Genomic DNA, 12,076 nt, shown 5'->3' with positions numbered 1-12,076 from the left:
ATAGCAAAATAAAATAGGATGGAATATAAAAATTGGACAGAATAGGTATAAGTTACATTTTTTTTTTTTTTGCACTGAAGATACCTAATTGAACTTGGACTAATGAACAGGGCTCCCTCGTCTAACTTCTCAACATGCAAAAGACAGCAAAGAGAACCAGGACAATCTTAGTGGTGAGAGTCATTAGGATGCTTCCAGAATTCTTTCATTCATTCAGTCTGTACATGTTATTAATCATTCAGGGTGCTACTGGTGACATAGATATGTGACAGATCTGCAAAGCTCCTGCGTGGTTTAAATATCGTGTCTGTGGTTGAAATGTCTACCAATTCAGTTATATTTCCCTGCACTGAGTAGGGCAGTTTTTCCCCCTTATTAGTTGATAATTCCTCTGATCTTTAGAGAGAACACACTGCCTTTCCACATTTACTTATTCCATTCTCTCTTCTTTGGGTCTCCCCCGATTGATATATTTTTAAGGTTTTATAGTGGACCAGGAATCAGGAGACTAGGAAATCACCGCCAATGATTTTATCTCACAGCCCCAATTTTCTGTTAGAGGGGACTGAACAATATTTGCTCAACCTTACAAGGTTGCTTAAGGCTAACATGAGTTTGTAAATTATGAGTGCTTTAAATCAAGAACATTTTACAAATGGTTGTCTCTTTAAGACACTATTCTCCCCCCCCCCCCCAAGATTTTATTTAGAGAGGGGGAAGGGAAGAAGAGAGGGAGAGAAACATCAATGTGTGGTTGCCTCTCACGCACCCATTACTGGGGACCTGGCCTGCAACCCAGGCATGTACTCTGGGAATTGAACAGCGACCCTTTGGTTCGCAGGCTGGCGCTCAATCCCCTGAGCCACTTCAGTCAGGGCTAAGACACTATTCTTTACAGCATAGGGGATATAGTCAATAACATTGTAATAACTATGTATGGTGCTAGGTGGGTACTAGACTTATTGGTGGATCACTTTGTACATTATGTAAATGTCTAACCGCCATGCTGTACACCTGAAACTAATATAATATTGAATGTCAACTGTAATTGAAGAATCAAAAAATTTAAAACGATGACTTAAACTTTCATGTATTAAGAATCACTTGCTATGTTTATTAAAAATGCAGACTTATGGCTGATTCTATAGGCTTTGAGTTTGACTCAAAAATGCAAGTACATAGGTTGATTTAGAAGATCAGGGAGGGCCAAGAAATCTGCAATTTTCAAGTAGCATCCCAGGTTATTTCTATGTAGTAGGGAAAAAGATATATTACTAACAACCAAGTACAATTAAAGAATGGGGGGGACCTACATCACTCCTCTTTTTTATTCTTTTTTTTCTTTTACATCCTTTCCTTCTCTTATTCAGCCACTATACAGTCTTTCTTCCCTTTCCCCTCTTCATCCTCCTTTGTGTCTGGCATTGGCATTTTCTTAGCACAGTTAAAGAGGCACTCAGTTTAATGTGCAGAAATGGAGTGGAGGAAAAGGAGGAGGGGTGTGGGTGGAGAAAGGCTAGATCAGTGTTTAGCTATTCTGTGAAGACTGTTGTTGTCAGGCTGGTTCTAGCCGGCTGGCTCTGGGAGAGGAAGCAGTGGGGTGAGCTAGATCTACTGCAGCTGCCCAAACTGTCTCTTATTAGCTAGTGTAGGATCTGATGTAAGACACCCACTACATTTTCTCCAGCCACATGATTTTTACATTAATCACAAATGAACACTACTTTAGGTACTGATAACAATCCTGGATTCATTCTTGTTTATAATTCTTCTCTTTACTGTTTTAGTTTTGATCAATTCCCAGCTTGTTTTCTTGTCTTTAAATCTAGGAGAAAAAAGGTTTGCACCAGATGGCATGTCTATGGGGTACTTAGAGATTTTTACTTGACATGCAATCTAGGTAATAGTAAGTTATGCTTTTCTGGCTGATGTAGATATACACCAATGCAGCACAAGTATAATCAGAGACACGGGGTTGGTTGGACCTGGACAATTTATTAGGGGAGATTTTGCTTCCATCAAACCTTCGCTTTTCCCCTCGTGTATTCATATTGTCTACCAATACATTTTAAAAATGCTTCTTGCTGCAAATCTAGCTATCGTAGTCTAACGAGGTAATCTGATTGATTAAGTGAAATGTCTAGATCACAGTACGTTTCAATACAGTCATGTATAGTTAATTCTAATATCTCTTGTTTAAACCTTGGTTTTTATTAGAATTCTTTTGGAGTGCTTTAAAAAATATTGGTGCCTGGATGCCAATTCCAGATATTCTGATTCAATCAGCTTTAAAAGTTCTCCCTTGATTCTAATGTGTCTAGGCATAAGAGCAAAAATCTAGAAGTGTTCTGGTTTAGGCAAAGAAAGCACTTCAGTTTCATCTGAGATGCTATTCACCAGAAGATTGGTCTCACATACACAGGGACATGCAGTAAGTATTTACAACTGTAAATTTTACCACACATATCTAAACATTGATGTTTGACTATTTTGGTATAAAGTCTTATGTTATAATAGCCAATATTTATTGAGCACTTACTATATAGTGAATTATATGTGAGTTACCTCATTAATCCTTATAACTTAATGAAATGCTTATTCTCCATTTTGTTGATGAGAACACTGAGGCTTATAGAGGCTAAGCAACAACCCCGAGCTACTAGAAATTAAAGCTGTGGTTTCAAATCAGATTCATCTGACTCCAGAGATGCTAGGTTACTTATGTCTTCTCAGGGTATTCAACTGATCGCAGAGGCTCCTGAAAAATTTTAATTTACTGGATAAAAATGAGTGGTGCATGATTAAAACAAGACAAGCTCCTTAAAATACTTTTGAGTATACATTGCTATCCAAAGGAGATGTGCGCCCATTCGTCTAAACATATGAAAGCACAAAGATTATGACTAAATCTAAGAAACTCTACCTTTGGAACCTTGCTTTCCCATTATGGAAGTGCTAAAAATAAGTTCTACTTCCTCATTACTTCATACAAAAACAAAGTATAAATTTGGCCATTATTCATGTAGTATATCATCTGTTTAAGCTTTATCATTGGGTTTATTTTTTAAAGTACAACTTTTTTTCCGAAAAGCAACGTTGTTTAAGCATTACGATTTTTTTAGAATGTGTCTGGCACATAGTGCTGAAACATTGAATGGAATGATAGCATTTTTTAAAAGACAAATGGCCAGTGAGTTAATAGTTTAACATTTTCTATCCACGGTTTCACCAATAGAACCTGATTTTTCTGATGCATGGTTACCATGAATTGGGCTCCAGTTCATGTGAGTGTGAGTGGAATGGAAGGATAGGTTAGGCGGTATTATTGATCCTCTGCTGGGTGGGGTCTTATAACCTTTCCCTGTGTCAATTTCCCTATGTATGTTTTGTCAGATTATCATAGCATCTCTGTGAGCAAGCTTCCCTTGATCATAAAATGCTTATCTGTTTGTCTTTAGTCTGGATATATTGTACTTTATGTTCCAGGAGACCGAATATCAGAGTGGAAGTAAACAGCAACATTTTAGTTGTCTATACTTTCCCCCCCTTTCCTCTGAAGATAGTATGTCCCCTACTTCCTTTATTTGTTCCTCTAAATGTGTCCTTCATGAAAATAATTCACTATTCTAGGTTACTCATAGCGACATAACATAATAGCGGTGAACACATAATGAATGGTACTCGCTTTGTGCCAGGTGCGAAGTCTTATGTACTCTAACTCGTTTGCCCCTTACGACTACTCAGTGAAGTAGGTAACCATTGTTATAGTTTTCGTGAAATATTTTTATAGTCAACTTCTAGCTGAGTAGATTAAGATACAGAGAAATTACTTCGGAAGATCACATAGGTTATGTGGAACTTGACATCTGGTCCAGTCCCGAAGTTTTACTCCAGGTTCCCTGAAGGCAGTCGGCAGAAAGAGCAGACCCGAAAGACTGGGACAGGCGCGCTGCGAAGAAGTTCTTGGCTAAGGCGACTGAGAAGGGAGATGTGGCCTGCAAGAAGGCAACCTGGCTGGGGCATTATTTGGCCGCATCTGGGATCTCTGGCAGTAATAAATAACAGGTTATTTGGAAATGAGTTCTCCATATGAGGTAGCTCAGTCCTCTGTTGCCTTTAGTTTTATTCTTTAGGATCTAGAAAAATTTGTTTACGGGGTGGTAAGGTAATTGAACATATTTGTATTCTTTGCCTCCTTTTATTTGTATATACTTTGAGAATTACAAAATGCCTTTCAATATCTAATCTCGTTTTCATTGTCACCGCAACCTTGGAACATACTCATATCTCGTCAAGGCTCCGAGGAAGTTAAGTAACTGATTGGCCCAAGGCATCTCCTGGTTTCTGAGCTGGCTGTACCATACTACCCTGCCTTTATCTTTAAAACGTGTATCTTGAAAGCTCCGAGAATATATAGTGTAGTTTACAAATTTGCCTCACGATATACCGAGGCATTGTTTCTACTCGGCACACGGAAAAGGACCTTCGGGATATAAATGATCTTTGTCGCCAAATCTTTGCCTCCCGGATTCCAGGCGGAGGCCGTCAGAATGGCGCGCGGGAGGCAGAAGCGTGGACACAGAGTCCGAGAGGCTCGGTGAGCTCGCGTCAGGGCTCAAAATGTGGACTGATGCGGTTGGAGAAGAGGATGTGAAGGCCGGGAGAGTGTACCACTGAACGGAACGATCTCGCGGTTTCGCGTCGGGAACGAAGCTCGCTCCCGCAGCCGTTTCCCTTCCTCAGGGAGGACGGTTTGGGGGCGGGTGGGGAAAGCGCGTCCTCGACACGCTCTCTCGCGCTCCCGTTTCCCTTTCAGCGCGCGCGCTCCATCACCAGTCTGCAATCCGAGAGGCGGGCGCTGGCCGCGGGCGGGGCCGGAGCCTGGAGGGCTAGTCTCAGCACAGGTGTGAGGCCAGCGGGTCCGGCCCCTCGTCCTGCTGTCCAACGCCCCCTGCCCGCCGCGCAGCCGCGTCTGGAGGGCGGAGCCGGGCGCGCGCCCCGGGCCTCTGCACGCGGCTCCGGGTCTGGGGCCGCGCAGGGCAGCCTCCGCCGGCGTCGTGCGCGCTGTGTGAGCGGGGCCGCGCGCGCGTTCGCCGAGTGAGGGAGCGAGGAGTGGCTGGGTGTGAGTGTGTGAGTGTATGTGGGAACGAGTGTGTGTGAGAACGAGTGTGTGTGTGTGAGTTAGGGTGAGGGCGACCCAGAGCGACTGAGAGGCAGTGAGAAAGTGGGCGAGCGTGCGAGGGCCCTGGCTGCGGGAGCCGCGGTGGCGGAGAAAAGAGGCGGCTCCCGGCATCCCGACCCCATCCCCCTTCTCCTCGGACCTTCAGTCCACCCGGCAGCCCGCGCTTCCTTCGGAGGCCCCAGCCCGGCTCCCCTACCGAGATCGGGGGAGTAGCCGCCGGAGCCAGGTGAGCGGTCCCAGCGCTTCCCTCCCCTGGCGCTCGGGATGAGGCGGAGGCGCCCCCCACCCCCACCCCGCGGGGTCCTTCCCTCTGTGGGCAAGTTGTGCCGAGAGGACTCGGCGACGAGCAGGGGGGTGCGGGGGCCGGGGGCTCGGCCCGGGGAGGGAACCGGGCAGGGCGCGCCCTCCCGGGGCCGGGGGTTGGTGAAGGCCGGGGGTCGCTTCGGAGCCTGAGGCGGTGGGGAGCGAGGCGGAGCCGGGGCTCGGTTGTGCGGGAGGGGGTCCGTGATGCGGTGTGCGTGTGCCTGGGACGGCCGCGTTGGGGAGGCGGCGGCCTCGGGCGTGAAGCATGGTTTCCCTGTCGCGAGGGGGTGTGGTGACTCTGGGAAGGCGCTGTGCTAACCTGTCCCCCGTGTGGTCGGCGGTCTCTGCTGCCCCTGCTCCCGTCCGACAAATTCCTGTGGTGTGGCCGAGGGAGGAGGAGGTGGTGTTCCTCCTGCAGCCCTGATGTCTTTAGTTCCATGTTTTCTTCCTTACGTGTAAATTTTAGAGAGTGTGACAGTCCTTCCTCTTTTCCTTTGATGGCCCTCTGAATAAGAGTGGGGTCAAAATAATTGCTTGTTGTGGTTGATTTTTTTTTAAAGCTTTTGACCATTATGCAATCCTTATCTCCCCTTGCTCCCCCTTAAAAAATCTAAACTAGTTAGTGGATAATTTCAGATTTACATTCCTTTGCCTGACAGCAGATTTGTAATCCCAGTATTTTATCCCATTTGTGTTTATGAGTAGGGATGGGGCATTAATCATATGCTATGGTTAGTATCGTATACTAACCGTGTTGAAAGTAACTTCGATGTAAATTCATTCAGTGTGCTGTTATTTTCCCATTAATTACGAAATTGTTCCCATATCTTTGTGGAGTTGGGTTAAACTCTAAATCTGTATGGAAAGTATATGGGTGTCTTAGTAATGAGGACATTCCTTTTTTGTGGGCTTGACATGTTTATTATATTTATTATTTTAATGGATGTAACCGTTAAAATTTAAATGTTATTTAATCACATTTTAATTCTTTCACAACATTGGGTATTTGAAAGGTCTTTTTTTTTTTTTTTTTTAAAGAACAGTTCATTGTCAAAATAAAGATATGCCAAGATACTCAATTGGAATAAAACACTCTCTGAAATTCCAGCCATGGAGAGTTAAGGTTTATTTCCCAACTTTTAGAATGAAAACATCTAATTAAAAAAGTGAACAGTCATGATTACTGTGTGTTATTTGGTTAGTGTATCAAAGGGGAGGATACCTGTATTGTTTTGAGATAATCTTTTGTTTATTGCTTTCTGTCTTGGTTAGTCCTATTAATTTTCTTCTTTCGGGTAATAGATTTAGTTGTTTGGCAACATGGCTGTTGATGTTTTTATCTTTTTCTGTCTCCCTTTTTTTCTCTCTTGTCTTCTCTTACCCCCACCAGGTGCTGGAGTCTGCTTGTCAGGGAGGGGGGCAGTCTGTGATTCTGAGAACAGAGAGCCAAGAAGGGGAACAGCAAATTCAGTCACATTCCATCCTCCACTCAGTCAAGAGCCACTTTTTCTTCTCGCCTTCCCCCCTGCAGGGGGTAAGGAGCTGCGTATCTATCTAACCTGTAGACTTTTGACTACCAGCTAAAATTCCATTTATCTTAGTTTCTGTGGGGATAGCTTTTAAAAATTTTCTCATGTTTTCTTAGAGTCCCGATTGATAGCATCTAGGGGTATAGGGGAGAGTGAAATCAAGACTATCCTTTTTTCCCTTTTCCCTTCTCATTCAGTTCCTTTTTCCTCTCCAGAGGGAAATTACCAGCAACATCTTACAGTAGATCCTCTTATCCCTTCTCAGCAATATTGTGAAGAAACACACTAGAGTGGACATTCTTTTTTCCTCTGACCAATGAACACCAACCAAGCTTCAGGCATTAGTTTGTTGGGGCACAGGATGAACCAAATCGTTTAAAGTATCTCCCAATTCTTCCTTTGCCCAATTTGTATCCACCTGGGATTTGCTACTGGGGTAAGTCACTAGACTGATTTTTCAAAACTTCTCCCTCCCTGTGAGCTGAAAGACTGAGCACCATGAACCCTGGAAGGGATTGGGGAAAGGGACCCACCAGAGTGAGTTGTTCTACACTTTGGGAAGTAGCTTTTATTATCTTGCCTCGGGGAGCAGGCATTAGAGGCCTAAACTGAGTGAAAATGGGTGGAGGAAGAACTTCTATACCCTCGAACAACATGTGAAGAGTGAGAGAAAACCAAACATAAAGTAAGGAGGGTGAGTTTTATTGTATGTTGCTTGCTGACAACTGTTTTGGGGGGATACTCGAGTGATAGGATTTGTAGAACACTTATGGCAGGTTAGTTTAAAAAGTATTCTCTGCAAGTGGTATTAAGTTATAAGAATATGGGAAAAGGGCTTTTAGAAGTTGTGATGCTTATTTTAAAATTCGAGGTAGTAGACTGGTAGGAACAATGAAAAAAGTATTATTTTTAAATGTGAGCCTTACTGGTGTGTGCATTCATGTGCCATATGTATCTGTGTTCATGTTAAGTTTGCAAAAAAAGGGTTGACTTTGGCTTCATAGTAACTAATGCCGTGGTGTTATTTTCAATGTTTTCTTTTCCATTTTTTTTTTTTCCTTTTAAAATTGGCTTGGAAGACAAAAGCCACAGAGCTCTCCAGCTCTACTCCCTTAGATTCTGGGTCTGCATGGAGCCCATCTGCTTACATCCTTTTTTCCTCTTACTGAAACTGGTCCCCTCCCTCTCCAACTTTAATTGTTAACGAAGCCAATTATTTCAGGATCAGTTGTGTAATGATGATGGAAAGTAGCATTAAGCTTGGGTTGTTTTGTTTTGAGAAATACCAATTTTTGGCAGCTGTGTTTAGATAGTATGGGGTACACATTTGCCTGGTATTTGATATTGAAAATACCTATGGTTTTTTGATACCCCTTTAAGATTCAGTAGAGCATACTCCTTGAAAATAACTCCTAACCTTTGACTTTTGTCTGTCATGTGAGGTTTTGTGTTGCCCACTGGGGATAACAGCAGAGAATAAAACAAGGATCCTGTCTTTATGGAGTTTACAGTTCAATTTCATTGATCTCTGTACTTTCCGCCTGTCATTCAGTTCCCCCAGCAATGTCTGGAGTAGTCTACTGCGATCTTATATAAAATGTGTACAAATTTGTGAATTGATGAATTGGCAGAACCAGTTTGTATAAACATTGATATTCCCCGCTTTTACAACCTTTCTTTTGAAAATGGCAACATATTACCAAGTTGTAACAAAAAAAAATTCAAACCTACCCCTTACTTAAATGGTTTAATCTGTGCCATTCCGTATGTATTCCATTTTTCTTCCTCTTTCCCCTTCCAATACTAGCTCTTGACTTCATGTTCTTAGTAATAAGGTCTCCAGGACAGAATATGAATTTGTTTTATAAGATGAGACCAGTTCTGTCACTGTTGTGCTGTTCCATGCCTGATAGCATTTTAAACTTTGATACAGTACATCTTAAAAATTCATGCAGGTAGAGATTTTTGGAATTTCCTGATGCTTTGGTGTAATGTTATACCCGTATGTATAAAACCTTCAGTTTGAGTATATTAGTAGCTTTTCAACTCCTTTTTCAAATTAATGTCCAAGTGTTCAAAGAAAATTTGGCCGAACATCTAACACATCAAATGTAATGAACTTGGAGCTATACTGTGCATTGTATTGTATCTTAGGGACAATTTTCAGATCTTGTGCTGTGTTCCAGAGATACTTTGATACAACATTCCTTTGTTAAGTGAAATCATCAGAAAGTTTATTTGCATTCCAGAGAAAACTTAAAAAAAAAATTTAATAGGTTTTTTATACCACAGTCTATTTTGGAAATTTCAGTAACTAAGCTACAGGTAATTTAAGTAACATTTTCCCCACCCTTTACTTGAAAATGTGTAAAAATTTGCTTCTTAATTTTCTCATGACATTTTTTTCCCCTTTTTCAATTTTCCTTTTATTGTAAAATACACAAAAATAAAATTTACCATCCTAATCATTTTTAAGCACATAGATTAGTGGTTAAGTACATTTGTATTGTGTAACATCACCAAATCCATCTCTGGAACTCTTCCATCTTGCAAAACTGAAACTATACCCCAAAAACATTAACTTCCCATTCCCTCAACACCCCCAGTCCCTGGCAACCACCATTCTACTTTTTGTCTTTGAACTTGACTACTTTAGATACCAGAGCACAATGTCCTCGGGGTTCATCATGTTGTAGCATGTATCAGAATTTAATTTGTTTTTAAGGCATAGTATGTGTATACTGCATTTTGAGTATTTATTCATATGATGACGGACACTTGGGTTGCTTCCCACTTTCAGCTGTTGGAAATAATGCTGCTGTGAACGTGTATGTACACATACCTCTTTGAGACTCTGCCTTCAGTTCTTTTGAGTATATATCTAAAAGTGGACTTGCTGGGTCATATGGTAATTCCATTTTTAATTTTTTGAGAAACAACCATACTGTTTTCTGTAGCCAGCTGTACCATATTAAAACATTCCCACTGACAGTTTGCAAGGCTCCAGTTTCTCCACATTCCTTCCCAACACTTATTTTATGTTTTTTTTTTTTATGGTAGTCATCCTACTATTGTGAAGTAATTTATTGGTTTTGAGTTTCATTATCCTCATTTTTAGTGATGTTGAGCATCTTTTCTTACTCATGACATTTTAACATCAAATTATTTTTAGCTCTTTGAGAGCTGGGATTTGTCTTTTGTTTATCATGGTATTTTTAGGTAGAGTGCATGTAGGCACTCACATTAATTGAATGCTTAGTTTTCTGTGCTTACAACTACTTTTTGACTTTGGTCATTTTGTTTTTTGGTGGGGGAAGTATATAGAAATACTTCATGGATGTTGCAAAAAGGAATATAAAAGTAAAATGATCAAATGTAAAATGGTTTTGTTAGCGTAAAAAGAAAGTCCCACTTATAAACAGTACCATTGCTTGCTGACATACACAAACCTTGATGTCAAGGGAATAATTTTCTTTTAGCTTTTGAGCAAGGTATAATAGAGTATAGTTTTGAAGGTAAGGTTCAGTGGCTTATAATAGAGAATCCCCAAATATCACTGACATAAACAGGATAGCAGTTAATTTCTTTCTCATGTAAAAGAGGAAGTAGGCAGTCAAGGCCATGACACTGTACAATTGTTAGGGATTCAGGTTCTAACATGTGGTTGTGCTTTTCCTAGGGTTGACTCCTGTCCTCATAGTCCACATGGTTGTTAGAACTGTAGCCATGATATCCACATTCCTGGTTCTGGTTGTTTTTTGTTTTTAAATTGGTTGTTTCCTCCTTTTGTTTGAGGAGGTGAAATGTATCTACCTACACCTCCATGTTGTTATAAGTGGCATCTTAGCTAAAGGATGTGACTATGTAGGAAGTACCTAGTTTCAGAGGGACATTAAATATTATTAATGGGTAATGGGATAAGTGGACTCACACTATTGGGTGTTTCTGAGACTCCTCTGAGCTTTTCATCGTATCATTTATTTATATTTTGTACCTTTAATATCTATAAAAATCAGCCCTGGCCAGTGTGGCTCTGTTTGTTGGTTGGAGTGTTGTCCTGTAGACCGAAAAATTATGGGTTCAGTTCCCAGTCGTGGCACATATCCAGGCTGTGGGTTCAATCTCTGGTTGGGGTGCATATGAGAAAGCAGCCAGTCAGTGTTTCTCTTTCAAGTTGATGTTTCTCGCTCTCCCCCTTCCTCTGTCTCTAGAGGCAATGAGAAAATGTCCTTGAGTGATAATTTTAAAAAAATGCCTACAAAAATCACCCTCTCTCAAATAGGGTGTTTTTCCCTTTCCCCATCTTTTCTTCTTAATGCTTTTGTCTCTCTACCACTTATTCCCATTCTTTGACATTTCTAAGAGCAATTTAGATCTACTTCTGATGGACTTTTGGATAGAGTAAAGGAAAGGAAAGAGGGTAAAATTATTTCTATGTCTGTATCTGTGTATTATAGATATAAACACTATGTAGATATAGGTAGGGATATCCCAAATTGTGTCTTGTTTTGTTTGGGGTAGATTGAAAAGAATTGGAGAATTCATTGAGAGTAAGATCCTTGGTTAAAACCTGAGTCATCATAAAGTTGGCATTAAAAGGTGCAATTTTATTATATTGCATGACACATGCACACACACGAACACAGAGATGGAGAGGGAGATTAATTTTAAGGAATTGGTAATTGGCTCCTGTGATTGTGGTACTGGCAAAATCACAACCTGTAGGGCTAGCCAGTGGGCTGGAAACTCAGGATTCCTGTCTTATAGTCTTGATGCAAGAGTTTCTCTGGAAATCTGTTTTATTCTTTAGTCTTTCAGTTGATTGGATAGAGCCTATCCTTATTATATAGAGGGTAATCTCCTTTACTTAAAGTCAACTGATTGTATGCCAGTACCAGCCTGTTTTGATTGCTATGGCCTTGTAGTATAGTTTGATAGCAGGTATCAAGATTCCTCCAACTTCGTTCTTCTTTCTCAGAATTGATTTTGCTGTGCAGGGCCATTTGTGATTCCATATAAATTTTTGAAATATTTGTTCTAGTTCTGTGAAGTACATCATTGG

General features: G+C 41.2%; 1 protein-coding gene across 6 annotated transcripts in view; it reads left to right on the top strand.

Annotated features, from left to right (window-relative positions):
• The window catches only part of RIMKLB (ribosomal modification protein rimK like family member B), a 112,969-nt gene that overhangs the window by 70,670 nt on the left and 30,223 nt on the right, over positions 1-12,076 (top strand). Inside the window, exons 1-3 of one of the 6 annotated variants that reach the window (XM_045186913.3) lie at positions 4,982-5,408; positions 6,876-7,019; positions 7,230-7,450. The exons of 2 other annotated variants lie outside the window; for them this stretch is intronic. The gene's annotated coding sequence lies outside the window, so the exon portion shown is untranslated. Of the gene's footprint in view, positions 1-4,981; positions 5,409-6,875; positions 7,020-7,229; positions 7,451-7,483; positions 7,709-12,076 lie in introns of those variants that run through there. 3 more of the 6 variants (XM_045186914.3, XM_024579651.4, XM_024579652.4) reach the window with 3 other exon arrangements.

Source organism: Desmodus rotundus, chromosome 3 (assembly GCF_022682495.2).
Source record: "Desmodus rotundus isolate HL8 chromosome 3, HLdesRot8A.1, whole genome shotgun sequence".
Taxonomy (NCBI): Eukaryota; Metazoa; Chordata; class Mammalia; order Chiroptera; family Phyllostomidae; genus Desmodus; species Desmodus rotundus.
Note: the sequence above shows the minus strand (reverse complement) of the source record. Positions and strands in the feature narration are given on the sequence as shown.